At 36.9% G+C, this 14,847-nt stretch overlaps 1 protein-coding gene across 3 annotated transcripts in view; it reads right to left on the bottom strand.

Annotated features, from left to right (window-relative positions):
• The window catches only part of dab2ipb (DAB2 interacting protein b), a 138,277-nt gene that overhangs the window by 91,537 nt on the left and 31,893 nt on the right, over window positions 1–14,847 (bottom strand). The window contains exon 1 of one of the 3 annotated variants that reach the window (XM_065293451.2): window positions 11,781–11,945. The exons of the other annotated variants lie outside the window; for them this stretch is intronic. The gene's annotated coding sequence lies outside the window, so the exon portion shown is untranslated. Of the gene's footprint in view, window positions 1–11,780; window positions 11,946–14,847 lie in introns of those variants that run through there. 3 annotated transcript variants of the gene reach the window in all.

Below are 14,847 nucleotides of genomic sequence, written 5' to 3'. Positions count from 1 at the left end.
TCTTAATGTCAGAAACTGAGCTCAGATTTGCCAGATCTGAAATCAAGTATCATTTCTTATCTCATCAAATTTATCCAAAACCAAAAGTATTATCTTACATTCAACTTGGCAACTAGCTGCCAGTAATTTACTGTAGATTTTACATTTATGGTATTTACTGGCAACAGTTTGTTCAAAGTTAAATGAACATGAAACATTTTCAGTCTTTATCTTCTACAGTAAGTAACTGGCAACAAGTTGCATATTTACAGCAATTTTTACAGTAAATTTATATACTTAGAGTCTCTTGTCTCATTTGCATTTGTTTCAAGTTTTTCCTAAGAACTTTTGAAAAAAAAAAAATGGATTTTCACTTCTGTCAATGGCATGTAATCTTTTAATAACATTCAGTTTTTGTTGAGCTTCTTATAGTATAAAGTAAACTGGAAATCGAGCAAAGCTGGCTATTTTGTTTATGTGTGACATAATCTTATGGATACACAGTTTCACTAAAACTAGAGATGAGTTGTTTTAACTTATAAAAAATAGTTGAAATATATAAAACTTAATATTTTAATTAGCAACTCATTTCTTGTCAAGTTAAATAATCGTAAATTGAGTTGATTAAACAAAACATTTTAAGGCAGAAAATTATTTTTTACAGTGCACTGTAATAATTAGATGCCAACTGGTTCACGATAACGATTGTTATTGTAAAATGTATTATATGCTTTTTTAGGCATTTTGCAAACAGCCTTAGTGCTTTAGCTTCCAAAGCATGCATTTGCCAGCCGTGGAGTTTGACAGCCATGGACAACAGATGGTAAATATGTGATTCAGAAAGTTATCAGCTAGGAAACCTGTCAAGCAACTGCTTAAAGTGAATTATTAAACAACTATAAATACAATAAAAGTACTGCTTAAAAAAGCAACTATAATACAGTACATTCAGATCTAGTCTTAAACACAGGCATTTAATAAAAAAATATGCATATAAATCTGAAATATATGATTCAACTTTAATACAAATATATTAACAATCATGATATCTGGGAAATGTATTTATTTATTTTTAAATAATTACATTTTAATTTGTGATGTATTCATTATAAATATAATTGCAAATATGCCTGAATCTGAGGAACGGGGGCAAACAGAACTGAACTGATGGAAAACACATGAAACACAAAAGTAAAAGGGAAGTTCAAAGAGAGAAACAAGGGGACAATGAGAGGGTGATAAATTGAAGAGAAGGGTGTGCGGTAAGATCAGTCTTATTTCAACCTACTCAACTTCAAGAGCACTCTTTCCCATGACAAGCATAAAACTGTGTATATGCACACTTATGACCACCGCAATAGAAAGCTCTGAAGAAAGAACAAAGGTTGACTAAGGGGCGGTGGAGAGGTATGGATAACATATAATTCATGTCCACCTCAAAGAGAACAGAGAAAATTAGGCAAGACAGGATGGATGAATGCCTGATGGTGATTGTAAAGGTCTGCTTACATGGAATCCTAATGGCTTACGGTTATGGTACACACATACATAATGGTCTAAGCGATGCAAAGGTTTCTTAGTGAGAAATTATTTTAAACTATGATATAACATTGGTTTGATATGGCTTTTCTAGTTTCTAAGCAATGACAATAAATGTAGACCACTGAATTAAACCATTAGAGTTTATCAATTTCTCCACTGTGCCTGCAGTGCCATCTTCTGGAGACAAAAAGCATTTGTAGAAGCCCTTTTTCACAGTCCAAACTCATACACAAAGAAAAAACAGATATGTAGTCCTGGTCTGGGAAACCGAGCCAATACAGCACAAACGCACCGTCTCAGATACAGTCATTCATGTATTTAATAAAATGTCAGTAAAAATTTAATACTTGTGACACTCTTTTACATTTAAGTCCCAGTGTTTGTGCAAATAATTTATTAGCAAGATTTCTTTTTTTCTTTGCTCTTGACTTGTATAAAACACTCAAATACACCATTCACCGTTGTTTCCTTAGGCTTGCAAACCAATGTTCGTATAATACATTTTAAAAACTGCTGGGTCTTTGGGTCGAATGTGGACAAACCCAAACAGTTAAAATTACCCCTTTCTAGGTTATTTTTAAACCAACAGTTGGGTTTGTCTATATTTGACCCACCAATGAATTCAAACAACACATAATTTAGTGTGTATTTCAGAGGTGGGACCAAGTCATTGTTTTGCAAGTCACAAGTAAGTCTCGAGTCTTTGCATTTAAGTCCCAAGTTAAGAACGGCAAGGCCAAGTCATGTTGCAAGTCATCATCTTTAAGCTTTAAGTCTTAAACAAGTCATTAGGCTCTTTGCCCAAATTAGTGTATCTTTATTAATCATCATATTAAAATTGATATTAATTTTTTCAGGAAGGCAGGTAGAATATGTTTAACATTGTTGTAATGATTTTTATTCCTATGTCCATGACCAAGTGACGTGACACTGTCTGTATATGATTGCCGCAATCGATTAAATATTCAATATTCACATTCTCAAATATATGTAAATAAATGTTAAAGTATTGTTGAATGTTGTATATTAATTGTTAAGTTTATAATTTGCAGCTGCTCGCTAAATCTAGGAACTATTCGCTGCAGACTGAACTTACAAGACTTGAATTCATTTGTTTGTCCCAAAATAAAATGCACATGCAACTAAAATATGTGACTGACTGAACAAAACAGTAAAGGTCTGACAAAAACAGGCCTCAGTGAGAAAATAAAAAGCACATAGGGCTGTCAAAGTGCAAAGGTTATGGCGGGATTCCTGGGATGCTGATGTCGGACAAACAGAAGAAGTGCAGGAATATGTTTAACATTTAACAGCAGCAGTAACGGTGATGATGAGGCGAGCACCAGTAATCGCAACCACACCTCTTGTTTCTCATGCCTGTGGGTTTGCGATGATCAAATGAACAGGGCAGCGCTGTCAGGTGCAGAGATGTCAAGCACAACTGCAGGGACCCGTCTAGAGTGATAAGGACTCTGATCTGATTATAAAGTCTGATTATAGAGTCACAGGGCTCAAGTCCAAGTCAAGTCTCGAGTCATTACTGTCAAAGTGAAAGTCGAGTCTCAAGTCTTGTTTAATTATGTCCAGTCGAATCACAAGTCATCAAATTTGGGACTCGAGTTCGAGTCTTGTCGCAAGTCATGTGACTCGAGTCCACATCTCTGGTGTATTGTCATAAAGTCAGATATAGACCCATGGCATTAGCATAATCCTGTTAAGCAAACACTGACTAAAGCAAAACGACAATAAAACATTGTATGTGGAAGTGAAACAAAAATAATCTGTATACAGGTAAAACAAACCAGCTACAGTGCAGAATATAAAAATTTGATTGACATGCTTGAAATGACATCTATAACCTTTTCAGTCAACGCGGTCTACATTTTGCTGCATAGACTTTTGAGCAATAGTCCCCTGTGCAGTACATAGCGTAAGTGCAGTTAAAGCAAAATACCATATAGAGGACGAATAGCAGCTGCAAAAGAGGCACTTCTGAGCTCCCTTTCCAAAACCTGACAATGCATAGACATGCGCAAGTGAAGGTCATGGACTGCACACATCAAGTGAGCCATTTGAGACAGGACCAACATCAACTATTTGCAGGAGACAAATGACCATTTATGATAGCAGCATGTCATTGCATACTGATATTTTGCTTTAGTTACAGCTTAGTCACTTATAAAAGAAAAAACACAGTACGACTATCTTCAGTGAATCAACTAAAAATGTTATATTTGGGATTGATAGATTCATTTTCATTTCATCTTTTTCCATACAATGACAGCTAATGATGATTTTAGATAGCTTCCTAAATTTACCTGTGCATAATTTACAGTGACATTTAGCGATATATATATATATATATATATATATATATTTTTATATATATATATATATATATATATATATATATATATATATATATATATATATATATATATATATATATTGAAATGTGTAATAGTTTTTCATGATTAGGTTAGAATTTAAATGCAAAATATTGAAGTAAATTCATGTGACCTATACACAGGACTGCACCAGCTTCAAACAGCTTCATATTGGAACAATAATAGCTTTTGTCTATGTTGTCAACTTACACTTTTTAAAAAACAAAATATATGCATGCAATTTCTAAACAAATATTATGATGAAATAATATAAAAAACTACCATGTATTTAACTTTAGAAAATTAAAAAAAAATGTTAGAGATATATGATGTAAGGAATAATTGACGACGGCCATTGAATTATAAGAAAATAATGCACACCCAAGGTGCAATGCGGCACGAGGCTAAGCGGGTGTGCATTATTTTCAAATTAGTCAATTATTCCTCTTATACCACGGTTACCACAAACATTGCTCTGGTGTTTATTTTTAAGACATTTGACAAGTAAGGTGTGCGGTTATCAGAAATTAATGCATACCCACGGAAAATTTCTCAGCCAATCATAATACAGCATTCAACAGACCCGTGGTATAATTTCAAATAATTCAAAGGACCGGAGTCAATTATTCCTCTTATACCACAGTTACCACAAACATTGCTCTGGTGCCTATTTTTAAGAAATTTGACAAGTTAGGTGTGCGGTTATCAGAAATTAATGCATACCCACGGAAAATTTCTCAACCAATCATAATACAGCATTCAACAGACCCGTGGTATAATTTCAAATAATTCAAAAGACCGGAGTCAATTATTCCTCTTATACCACAGTTACCACAAACATTGCTCTGGTGCCTATTTTTAAGAAATTTGACAAGTTAGGTGTGCGGTTATCAGAAATTAATGCATACCCACTGAACATTTCTCAGCCAATCAGAATACAGCATTCAACAGACCTGTGGTATAAATATAAATATGATACATATCAATTTAATTATACACACTGAGCTACAGTGTGTATAATTTTTCAAATGTACAAACATACATGCACACAAACCCCATGTCGTCAATGTTTGACGACACTTGACCATTCGTCAATATGTGACGCGGAGGGTATACCTTTCGCGTCATTTTTTAACGAACTGGGGACTTCAATACTATTACGTCCGTTGCATTCTCTTCTCCTATTTTCTTACCAATTTCGCGTCGGTTTAGGGTTAGATTTACATAATGACATCCCTACCCAAACCTAACTCTAACCCCAACGCCAGGTGACAACTGTTTCTAACCCCAACGCCAGGTGACAACTGTTTAATTTTGCGTACACTGTTTAATTTCGCGTACACTGTTTAATTTTGCGTAATCTAACCCTAAACCGACGCGAAAATGGTAAGAAAATAGGAGAAGAGAATGCAACGGACGTAATAGTATTGAAGTCCCCAGTTCGTCAAAAAATGACGCGAAAGGTATACCCTCCGCGTCACATATTGACGAATGGTCAAGTGTCGTCAAATATTGACGACATGGGGTGAGACTGTGTTACACAAACAAACAAACACTCGCTATACTACAACCTTTAGTCAATATGTTTGAAGTTTTAATGACTTATCTTTCCTGCACAGAGAGAATCAGACACCTATTTTATGTTATTTTTCTACCATCTTCTCTTTATGGATATGATGTTGGGAGAATTTTTTTGATAATCATTTAATAATGCCTATGCAACTGTTATGCAACACTCTGCAACATGGCAACAACCCTGCACACGTGCTTACATACACATGCTACCTGCAAAAAACACATGCACACAAACAGTGCACAAAACACAAACGTATTCTTATTCATTCATGCACTGAATAAATTATGGTAATTTAAGAAAATTATATAAAAATGTGATAGAAATATGCAGGCCAAGCGCTGAGATATGAAGTTGCTACAGTATGCAAATGCTAATGCTACTGTATCTGCTATAGGATAAACTTTGAACAAATTCAACTGGTATTAGACACGTTTGAGCTTTTGTCATGCCGTCTGTCTGCAAGACATTTAATGTAATGTGTATGAATATGACCTAAACATTACTGACTAATATAATAAACAACAGGTACAAATACACTTGAAAATGTTGTGATGTAAATTAAATGATGTAATTAGAAATTATATGCAATGACATTTATGCATTTCTCAGAAACCTTTATCCAAAGTGTCTTTCAGTGCATTCAAGGTATACATTTTATCACTATTAGTGTTCCTTGGTAATTGAACCCATGACCTGTGTGCTATTAATGTAATGCCCACCCAAATTGAGCACATCACGTGAGTCAATGATTTATCTCAGACAAAATAAAACACTTGCAGTGAGGAAATAACAAGACCAAGGCGAGAGAGACAGAGACAGACAGACAGACTGCAAAGGTAAACAAATATGATCATTGTCTTTGGAACGCAACTCAACACAACTCTGACCACACACATTGAAGGTGGTGGTCTTCTGTATTATAAGACTTTATTACCAAAAACCACTCTGGCAATAGTATGATAAATTTATAACAGTCCAAACACCAAGGTAATGCCATTCATTATTTTCAAAGCATTATTTTCTACTGACAGAATTAACTTTTTATTGATTTACAGTAATTTCTCACTTTCTTTTTGTCTCTTTGTCTTTTCACACAAAACAATTTAGAACTACCTGCTTGTTTATATCATACAGTAAGTGTGCCTTTATATAACACAGTGGCAGAAAGTTTATCTGTATGAAGTTCATCATAGACAGTATGAGTTTAATAAATATTTACATATGGTTTCAGCCACATACAGTATCAATATTTCACCTCAATGTATTTTTGGGGGGATTTGGATGGGGTTATGAAGACCTCAAAGGGCTTGGTATCACAAAAAAAGTACAAAAACACTGCAAAAACAAATAATAATTTAGGCACTAACACATAAAAGCAAACCTTTACCGTTCATAAGCATATTTCTGTATGCCTGTTTTGGGTGTGGGTGTCAGTGCTCAAGAGGCACAAGTGGAAATGATACACATTTTTTACTTTCCTGTTGTGACCTCACACATTTTGTTTGTGTATGCTGTAAAATGTAAATTGTGTAAGCATATATATAGTATCAAAGCTTGTTCCTGGTGCTTTAATGTGTGTGTGCATGAATTTGTGTGTTTGAATGTTTAAGTTGATGCTATGAAGAACTAACATACTTTGAGGAACAACAGATGAAATTGTCTCGCTCAAACATTGTCTGTGCTCTGATAAGTCATTACTGAGTCAGAAACGTGTTGAGGGATAAATGTATTTGTGGAGGAGAATGAAGCTAAGCACGAATGTCTTTTCCTGTTTTGTTCAAGGAAAAACACATTGGACATTGTGTGTCCCTGTTTGTGGATGTTGGGGACCGGGGTCAAAGTGTCAAGCACAAGTCACTAACAGCATGAAACATCAGAGCGTTCCTCAGCTTCCCTCACTCGTGTGCCGTTACCATGACAACTGCAAACAATTTGCACTTGGGCTGCTGGGGGAACTTTGTAGAAAGTCCCTATTTTTTTTTAAACTAGTTTTTTGTTATTTTCTGACAATGAACATTTGGATACAAGATGTTGTGTCCTGTGATTTGTTAAAATATCACAATGTGTGATGTGTATGTGTGACCCACGTCACAATGACTGACCTTTCATAATAGCTGTTAAGTGCGCTTCATTAATAGATTCTGTTTGACCGGTTATGAAAAGATCATATGACAGAGTGATGGACTGTAACGCCGGGAGAACAATTAACAGCCTGTTTAACACAAAGACACACACATACACACACACACATTCTGGTTTCCATGTTTTGTGGGGACATTCCATAGACGTAATGCATTTTATACTGTGTACAAACTGTATATTCTATTTCCCTAACCTACCTCATTCCCTAACCCCAACCATCACAGAAACCCGTCTCCTACCATTTTCAAAATACATATTTTTTTTATAAGCTTGTTTCCTCATGGGGATGTCAAAATGTCCCCACAAGGTCACAAAAATACTGGTATTCCAATATTTGTGGGGACAATTGGTCCCTACAACGTGATAATTACCAGGTACACACACACACACACGCACTCACGCACGCACACACACACACACAGATCTACTACTTGCCATTTTTCAGTTACATCTAAAATGTGCAGAATCAAGATCTTAATATGAAGAATATATTAATTCATTTGCTAACATTAGAAATGCAAGTCTTGTCCAACTTACAAATTACAACCCATGCCACTAGGGAGAACGGGATGCCTCTACTTTATTAAAGGTACTTTCCTGGGTGATATAAGACTTGAGCAAAGGGAGAAAGATAATACATCATTTTCACAGGTGTACAATGAGATAGTCTTGTGGTAGGTTATTTTATAATCATTAAAGGTGCCCAGGGTTAACTTTATTAAAGGTGTCAAAAAATGTATTCAAATAATTTATTAAATTGTTCTCTGATATCTACATAGAAAGTATGTGGCTTTTTACAAACCCCAAAGTAAACAATGATGCAAATTATCATAAATCAATTTGCTTGGACTACAACAAACACACAGTTTGTGATGTAGACATAATTATCATATTTCCTCCCGCTTGGACTCCCAGCCTATAAGTTAACTCCTGTAAGCATTGCATTGTGAGCAAATCTTTCAAACATGTTAAGGAGCATCACATTTCCGACTGACGTCAGAGGTATTCAGGCCAATCATAACTTACAGATTAGCTGGCCAATCAGGGACACAGAGTAGGGTTGTTGCAGTGACAGAATTTTCCCACCGGTTAATCAGCGCGTGACAAACCCGGTGATACTGGTTTCCCCGGGTGGGAGGGGCTTATAAATGCACATACAGACGTGGGCATTTTACTTTCACTTTTGAATTAGATGCAACTGTTGTTTAAATCCAGCGCTTGCGTACGCTGCGTTAAATCCAAGCGTGCCGCACAAGCCCTGAAAAGTGAAGCCAAAACGTCTCGATCGCCCCCCAGTGACTGGTCCCAGTATAGGTCATAAACCCCGCCTCCCCATGTTATTCAATGGGACTTGAGACCAACTAAAAAAATTATTTACACTTCAATTATCTTTTTTCCGAAGCTGGTTTCTGTCATTTACTGTAGTTTTTATCACGCTGATGTAAATTCAAATGTTTGTTTTTAAAATAGGTTTGTGTTTAGTTAGTTATTTAATGATATAAAAACGGTGGTGTCACGTCATGATTGACAGCTGTGATATCGTGTGATATGCGCATTCTACGAGAGCGAGGGCGGGGTTTTGATTTCGTGGCTTCCCTTCCTGCTCACTACTGCGTATGACTGGTCCCGAAATCGCTATTGCGCAGACTCAAGACCCAAGATGTCAGCGCCATATCGGGACACTGGCGGCTTCACTTTTCATCAATGGAAGAGAGCGAACAGGCGTCGTCCATCTTTTTTTACAGTCTATGGTTAAATCGTGTATGAATTTGCGTGCAATCGCGAGTGCAACAGCTGGTTTAAGTGCTTGAGTCAATGTGCACAGGTACTTCTGACAGAAACCCGCCAGTCCCAAGCAGAGCAACCGGCTATTCCTCCATAAAGCGCTGCTTGAATGATGGGTTTGTTATTATTCTTAATGAAAAACACAACAACAAAACGATCTCACTTATATTTAACATCATATATGTATATTATAACAAAAACGAGTAAGCACGCGGCTTCTGCCATGATCGTCTGGTCAGTAAGCTCGCCGCAGTCTGACAGGAATAAATGAAATCTGACACCTGCTGCTATGACGCGCGTTCAGCTCCGCTGAATTCAGGCAGGAGACACATTCAGTTGTTAGTGTGTTAGCTCTCTCTAATGAAACTAAATGATTTAATTACAAGAAAATATCAAAACGACGGTGAAAGACGGTGTCGCGGTGGGCAAGTGATCCAACCGGTGAGAGGCTGAAGCACCGGTAATCACCGTTTCACCGACTATCGCAACAAGCCTAACACAGAGCTTTTCAAATCGGTGCATTTTAGGAAGAGAGTGAAATCTGGAGCTACAAAAATGTATGGTATGTGGAAAATAATGTGTTTTTTAACAATAAACCACGCAAACACATTGTATTATACCAAATACACAAAATAACGCTGTTTTTTAGCAATGGAATATGTGCACTTTAATGTTGGGGCATGCATCTCGACTGTAACGTCACAGTTGGTGTTATGTTGAGATTACCCAGTTTTCCAGCGGCCTTTTGCATGCACGAGGTTTACATAAGAATGAGGAAACAATCGTGTTTCAGGCTCATGATATGTTATTACTATGTACAGAACTCTTATTATTCATCTTTTGAATAATTAATTGATCTTCAACTTTATGCTTTTCCTCACTGCTGCAGTCAGTATGGATTAAAGCAGCTGCTGAGTTCCTAAATGTAAATAAGTAAATGTGTACAAATCTCCTAATAATACCAAAATAGTTTTAAAGTAATTTTCCTTTTATTCAGCAAAATTATAGTATATATATATATGATGAGAAAGATTCGCTGATGGAAGAAAGGGAGAGAGTGTGTGTGGAGTATGACAGGTGAGAAATGCAGTTAACATTCCACAGGTATAGTCCCTAAACTTGTGTGTTTATAACTAATGTGTGAAAACTGATAGAGACCACTTTTGTGGATTGGAATAAGACTGCTATTCTTTCTTTTTGAGGATAGGGCAAGTAATGTTTTATTTATATTTAAAATTGACCGACAGTGCATATTGTTATAGCTGGGACAATATCACACATTCTCTCAGTTTTTCATTTGTCTCTTTTGATTTATTCTAGTATGACAGGGTAAACTAAAAAATTGCTGTTTGACAACTGTGGGTCATGTCTGATATTAAGTTCACAGGATGCAATCATGTGAAAGAATTCTGCACAACAGTACTTTAATCAGATTCATTTGCATTCCCAAAAAGTTCCTGGGCAGCACAGAGCCCCCAGTGCAGTGACCCCGGCTAATCCCTGAGCTCTACAGGCCCATTTCCTTCCCTCCAGCTGCAGACTCACTCCCGGCTCCTGCCCTAGGCTATTAATAGAGCAACAATGATCCGTGAATACAGTACAGCACGGAGCGCCCGCAACCATGGACATGAATTTGGAACCCGAGATTGAAAGGTGGTTTAAAGATGTGATCGCTCTCTTCTTTTCACACACATGTGGATTTGGAAACACATCAAATTGATGGGCGTTCACGTACATGTGGTGAAGACTAGTTAGTTCCTGTTTTAGAGAAAGTATCAGTAAAGAAATATAGAAAGCATCTATGTATGTATATGCAGACTGTAATGTGAACATATAGTACAGGTACACTGACACCTGATAGGCCAACTTAAAGGAAACTGCTGTTTGATTCAGAGCTGTGGATGTTTTAAAACTGCATTTGGTTTCTTAGACTGACAGGCTGTCCAGATGCAAATTGATAAAGTATAATGTAGAATAAACTTATATACTGACCAAACAGCTTATCGCTAAACCCCGAAATTGCATTAGTAACGATTTGGGTAAAAGCATACAATTCTGTATCAAATGATGCTTAATAGATGATTTATATATAGAGGTGACAGACGGGATTGCTAAAATTCCCTCATCGCTGCCTATGTTTACAATAAGTGAAAACATAAGCGCTGAAGAAACAGCAGATCAACTTAAAAGTTAACAATAACAACAAAAAAGTTGAACTTTAATACAAGGGCAACTTTCATAGAGCTCTAATGTGTAAAGTTCTGGTAAGTTTTCACCTGTCCACATACACACACACACAAGTACACACACACACCCACACTGTCAGTGATCTACCAACACCAGCAGAAGAGTGAAAATCAATCCCTTACCTCTTAACACTGAATAAAACACTTCACACCACTTTTACAGCGCATGGCGAGCCAACATGTCCAGTATAAGTCCAGTAACATCCAAACTCTCTTCCCCCCTTTTTCTTTTACACACTCTCCTTTCCTCCCTTTGTAGCGGGAGAAGTAGTTGTGTGTGTGTGTGTGTACTCGTGTGTGTGTGAGAGAGTGAGAGTATAAGCGCTAGACTCCGGCAGGGGCATTGACTGCAAACAGAGTTCAGACCCTCCCCTTTACACAAAATCTGAGCCATGGTAGCAAAGAGAGAGGGAGAGAAAGAGACAGGAATGTGATAGGGAATATGTGTGGGAGACAGATTTATCGCTTCTTCTTTGTGAACAACTTTTACAAAATGAGATAAAAGACCTTTCTTGTAAAACTTCCACAGTGAACTTTTATTAGACATTGAGTTATTATGTAAGACTGTGTACAAACACGTCTGTTTGAAAGAGGAATCGTATTTCCCTTTCCTGCTGCTCAGTCTATAGACGACACATACGCATGCACGTGTGTACCCTCGGCTGTGTAAGGGAATGCTGTTGTTCATTGCCGCCCTCAGGGCAGAGTAAAGGCGGGGTCAAGAGCAGGGAAAGCAAAATTCCAGACGGATACTGGACCAATCAGAAATCAGGTTGCGGTTGAGAAGGCAAAGACATCAGGATTGGGTTCTGGTACAGCCAAGAAACCGAAACAGAACACAAAGAGCTGAACTTCAGCTGATGTTTCATTATAAGAAATCATTACACTGACATACGACTTATAAGAAACCATTAGGTGGAAGAAATGAAACAACACTGTGTCCATGTACGATGTAACCTGCAGGGATGTAATCAAACATTTAAAGGGACACTCCACTTTTTTTGAAAATATGCTCATTTTCTAGCTCCTCTAGGGTTAAACATTTGATTCTTACTGTTTTGAAATCTATTCAGCCGATCTCCGGGTCTGGCGCTAGCACTTTTAGCATAGCTAAGCAAAATCCATAGAATCTGATTAGTCCATTAGCATCGCGCCTAAAAAAATAACCAACAAGTTTTTATATTTTTCCTATTTAAAACTTGATTCTTCTATAGTTACATCGTGTACTGAGACCGATGGAAAATTTAAAGTTGTGATTTTCTAGGCAGATACGGCTATGAACTATACTCTCATTCTGGTGTAATAATCAAGGACTTTGCTGCCGTAACATCGTTGCAGGAGGCACAATGATATTACACAGCAGCCAAAAATAGTCCCGTTCGTAACTTTCAATAGCAGGGGACTATTTTTGGGTAGTGCGTAATATCATTGTGCCTCCTGCAGACATGTTACAGCAGCAAAGTCCTTTATTACGCAAGAATGAAAGTATAGTTCCTAGCTATATCTGCCTAGAAAATCTTAACTTTTAATTTTCCATCGATCTTAGTACACAATGTAACTACAGAAGAGTCAAGTTTTAAATGGGGGCATTTTGCCACCAAAATTTGAGAGTGTGCCACTGAATTTTACATCCAGTTGCACATGTGCGACCAGTAAATTTGACCTTTTTTTTGTGATGTGACACTGAATTTGAAAACAGCACATTGTACTTTCTGCATCTATCATTAAAGTATTTATTAGTAATACAGTGTAAATTAGTAGAAATGTGAATATTTGGATAGCATGTTGATTTATAGTGTGTGCCCCTAAATTTTCTGGTTGCGCCCCTAAAATTTTCAGTTGGGGGCCACTGTGCTCCTAGTGGAAAAAGTTAGTGAGCCCTGTTTTCAAAAAAAGTGGAGTGTCCGTTTAACACAGGGTCGAATACAAAAGTACTGGCCATTGAAAATCCTTAGTTTATTGATTGTCGATTTGGTGAATAGGGTGTCCTCAAAGTTTTGTTCTTTACCTATCATGCATTTCCTATTTACTGACTAGAAAAAATATCTGTCCATGATAACAACTAAAGCATCTTCATCACTCACCCTTCCTCCATTAACAGACAAGATTTTTTCTAAAAAGAATAAACTGAGGAAAAAAACATTTTTTACACTTAAAACTGACCAAAACGATCTTAATTTCCTACTTTTTAATATCTTTTAATGTTCTGCAGGCAGATATTTCTCTATAATCAGTTTTAAACTGTAAGCATGCAACCACAATTTCCTACAGACTGAAGCTGTGCTACTTTCTCTTTCTTCTCACATATTTAAAAACTTCCAATGAATAATTTATATGCCAACAATGTTTCTTACTGAGCATCCGCGTCATACTTTCATTCAGTTGCCTTCTGTTCATCAGTGCTAACAAGCTGTGTCCTCATCACCAATAATCACCCCTTTCCTCTGGATCTTAAGCTTTTCATGTTTTGCTGTCAGGCTGAGAGCGGCATGCTGAGTAAACCGTGTATAAACCTCTAATCATGCCTCTAATCACACTGAAGTTAATGCATGTGAAGTTAATGAACATCTCATCATTGCGAGCTACCACAGACGAAGTTAACCCTACCTGATGTACTTGCAACCTTTCAAAACATTCCCTTATCCAGTTATTGAATTTCTTCTAGATTGCCAAACGTTACACTGTATTTCAGAAACCCAATTAAAATTCTCTCGATTCCCTTGTTTATCGCAAGCTGCTTAAAATCTCTCTCCTCTTTATCAACAACAAAGTAAATTAACCAAAGCAACAACACGCACATTTCAAAGCTTTTAGGAGAAACAGTGTGTGCTGCTTGCATGTGTGTGTATCAGCAGTGAACCGTCAAGGCCCTCTAGGCTCTCGGAGAGGATCTACACACTAAAAAATGCTGGGTTATTTTCAACCCACTGATTAGAAAAAGAACAAGCCCAGCATTTGGGTTAAATTAAAGATGCAATTTGTATTTTCCGCGCCGCTAGAGGGCGCAAGATCAAATCAATAACAATGACGTAGATTAATGATGCTCTGAAGCAGCGTAGACTGGTGGGATTTGTAGTCTTTAACTCAAATGCTGATGCCCATCAATCAGACGGGAACGAGAAATCATGTTACACATGAGGTAAAGTAATCAAGTTTTATAAATGTTATGTTTGATGACATCGTTTTTTTT

Source organism: Paramisgurnus dabryanus, chromosome 5 (assembly GCF_030506205.2).
Source record: "Paramisgurnus dabryanus chromosome 5, PD_genome_1.1, whole genome shotgun sequence".
NCBI lineage: Eukaryota > Metazoa > Chordata > Actinopteri > Cypriniformes > Cobitidae > Paramisgurnus > Paramisgurnus dabryanus.
Note: the sequence above shows the minus strand (reverse complement) of the source record. Positions and strands in the feature narration are given on the sequence as shown.